Consider the following 3,785-nt stretch of genomic DNA (forward strand, 5'->3'; position numbering starts at 1 on the left):
GGAGAGTCAGCTCATTTCCTAGGGAATGACACAGGCTGCGTTGCCCACAGCCCCACAGCTTGGAGGGAAGCTTGGACACCTGTAACCTCGTTCCCATGGACGCACCTGCGTGGGAGGACCCACAAGATCAGTGTGTGACTCTCAGCTGAAACTCCCACCCCCATAGAGCCTGACAGCAGGGAAAAGGTAACAGTAGCAATAACACAGACTAGTGAGAAGCAAGGAAAAATAGCGTGAGGGTCTGGCTCAGAGAGGCAAAGGCAGAGGCAGCCAGGCACTCAGGAAAGAGTTACCCTTACCCAGCTGTACATGCCACCTCCCAGACACCAACAGAGCCAGGCAGTTGTTCTCAGTCCCTGTGCTCTACTTCAGGAGGCTCCTATCAGACTTACTGATCCCTCAGAGTTACAGCTCAGGAGTCTCAGTGACTTCTTCAAGCATGACAGCTCCTTTTCCATTTCTCCTGAAAATTCCCCAAGAGTAGGAAACTGAAAAAGCAGACTCAGGAAAGACCTTTATGATATAGTAATCCCTGCTTTGAGCTTGCCCTTGAAAGGTTGTCTTGAAATGTCCTGGGATGATCTGGATCTGTGAGCAGCCCTGATCGACACAGCACCCTCTTGTCAGCAGAAGGACCCTGCCCTGCTGTGAGATGCTTCATCCACCCACAGCTTCTCCCCACTCTGCTGTTAGAGCTCCCCAGGCAGGCTGAGTACTTACCCTGACCAGCGGCAGAGTCCCTGCCCCAGCACACAGCCCCCTGGCCGCAAGGACCCTGCTCAGAAGGACAGCCCTGGGCACCCCTGGCTGCACACCCACCTTCACACTCTGCAGCCATCCCCAGGTGAAGGCAGCTGACATGCCCTGTCCCTCTGAGGGTGCAGCAGGGAAGCTGTGCTCCAAAGCACGTCCTTTTTCTCTACACTGGAGAAACTGTGAGAGTCCCTCTGACAGATCCCATAGGCTGTGGGATGTGCCAGCTTTAGGAGGTCATTCCAGGAACCAGAGCTTCATTGCCCTGCAGCAAGACACTTACCCTGTTAAGGGCTGTGAAGTTTTTTCTCCAGGTCAGCTCTCCTCTGTCCTCACACCCCAGACTGCCTTTAACCTCCCTCTCACTTCCCTCCTCTCCCCTTGGTGCCTGCAGGCAGTGCCCTCAACCCTGCTGTGCTTTGCAGAGGAGCTGCTCCTGGGCAGAGCTGTCTCTCTGCAGCACTGCCTCCTTGCCATGAGCTCCTTCCAGCCCAGGAGCCCAGCCCAGCTCAGCAGCAGAGGATCAGCCCAATGTGTCACTTTCTCTGCCCCCTCTGGGCTCCGTCCTGGTGTCCCTGGGGCTCCAGGGGAACCTGCTGGGCAACAGGCTGAAGCAATCACTGATGTTCCCTCCCACAGCTGGGGAGAGATGCTTCTTTCAGCAGTGACATTTCTCCTATGTGAAAGAGTGAGGTGCAAGAATCACCTTCTCATTGTCCCTTCTTTAAACATCAAGCACATCACACTGGGGTCACAAGACGTATGCCTACACTTTCAAACTTGAGTGCTGCAATGGAGTGGTACCGGTTCTCAGGAGAGACAGGCTGGAAGGATCAGGAGTGGGGTTCCCTCAAAGTGAAGGAGTTGCTTGGATGTATGGAGCTCCCTACTGGGGCCAGTGAGAAGTTGGGTCAGCCCTTGTGGGTGAGGGTCAGAGGAGGGGCCAGTAAAGGTGACATTGTGGTTGGAGTTGAGGAACCCACAGTCAGGTGAGGAAGTGGGCACGGTCTTTTCTAAGCACCCCAAGGAAGTCTCTGGATGTAGAAGCCTGGGCCTCACTGGGGACTTTAACAACTCTGGCATTTTCTGGAAGGGGAACACAGCAGCATGCACACAGTCCAGGCAGTTTCTGAAGTGCCTTCGGGGAACATCTTCACACAGCTGCCAGATGGGCCAACAAGGGTAATGCAAACTTGGATCTGATACTTGCCAGCAAGGCAGAGCTGGCCAGGGAACCGCAGGTCAGTGCAAGCCTTTTATGTGATGAAAATGAAATAGTGAGGTCCCAGCTCCCAAGGGGAGTGAGGAAGGAAAATAGAAGACTGCAGATGCTGGACATTAGAAGAGCAGACTTTGGCCTATTCTGGGGAGTTTTAGTGGGGTCGCATGGTCATCAGCATTGAAAGGCAGCAGAGCTTCATAGAGTGCTCTTCAAGGACAGCATCCTCCAAGCACAGAAATGACCTATATCAAAACTGAGTTGAAACTTGAAAGTAGATTCAAGGGCACCATAATGAGCTGTTATTACTTCAGGGACAGGTAAAGAAGAAGTAAAGATTATATGGGATCACCCCTAAGTTTAGTAAGAGTATGTATAGATAGATCTGAGAGATTTTATGTGCTCTTATCACCAGCAAGGTCTCCCAGGTCTTTGTGCCTCAGGGCAGGACTCTGACGGAAAACAGGCAATGGTGGATAGGAATCAAATCAGGGGCTACTTGAGCAAACTCAAATGTTACTATTCAAAAGAGACTGGATGTATAAATATGTATTTGCATAGAGGGAGAGAATGTGTCATCAGCTTGCTGGTCCATATCCATGGCCTGTGAAAAAATAATGAGAATTTACAGGTCAGTGCCAAGGTTGTCAAAAAGAATACTTACACACATATTACACGACATCTTTTCTGCATGTTTCAAATTGTGCCTAAATCTTCTTTCAGGGGTTGATGCAGTTGCCCACATAGAGATGGCCACAGCCTCCAAGATTCCCAGGGGTAGCTGAAGATGCCACATGGCACTGGGAAATGTGACCCAGGGCTGTCAGGAACCTTTCTGGAGCAGGAGCTGGTGGACAGGCAGGGTAGGCCAAAGCATCTCAGTTGACACAACTGATTTTTCTCCCTTGAGTAGAAAGGCAAGCCTGGACAATTGCACTCAACGTGTCCAGTGCTGGAGAAGAATGAGAAATGAGTGGGTCTAGATGCTGCAGAGTCTACTTGAAGATGCTTCTGTAACCCAGATATGTTGGGGTTAGTGCAGATTTGGCTCTTCAAGAGAGAGCATTTTGTTCACTTTGTCTCTTTGCTTCCTTCTGTGAATGGAGGGAGCTCCTGACTTCAGCATGTGACTCACTGTGAGGGAATATAGACAAACAGAGCCTGGGGCAGGGAGGTCTTTTGGGGTTCTTGGGATCTGTGCTTGACACAAAAATGTGTTTTCTGTTGCTCTAAGACTATCCACTGTGGAAAGTGGACTTCAGAGGAGGTAAGGTGGACTTAATATAGATCAGAGGAGGGTGGTTTATTTCTTATTGAACCACGCCTTCCTTTGGTTTTGTTTTTTGGCAATTAAGAAACATGCTTCTGTGTCTGTGTGCAGCTTGTTCTCCAAGTGAAGCAGGTGGCAACTGGTGTCAATGGGTTGAAACATGCAGCTACAGACTGTAGTGGAGAAAGCTTAGAATTGAACAAAGCTTCTGTAAGTCCCAGGTGGCTGATGAGAGAAGTGGTGGGGTTGGAGGTAGGGACAAAGACTGCCCATAGAGTGTCTGACATACAGAGTCTTGGCTTCTCTGCATATTCAGAGTCCATTAGGAGATGCTGAGGGTCAGTATCAGTTGGAGTTTGCTGGTATCCCTTAATGTGTGAGCAGAAAAATAAGAAGCGGAAAAAGATGAAATTGTTTCTTACTGATATTTGTTACTGAAAACTTTTCACTTGGACTGCACTCCAGAAACGTCTCAAACTAACCACCTAATAACTGAGGAAGGAAGGAAAGTTATGCCCAGAGGCTTGGCTTGTTAGGGCATTT

This window comes from Haliaeetus albicilla, unplaced genomic scaffold (genome assembly GCF_947461875.1).
Source record: "Haliaeetus albicilla unplaced genomic scaffold, bHalAlb1.1 scaffold_34, whole genome shotgun sequence".
Lineage (NCBI taxonomy): Eukaryota > Metazoa > Chordata > Aves > Accipitriformes > Accipitridae > Haliaeetus > Haliaeetus albicilla.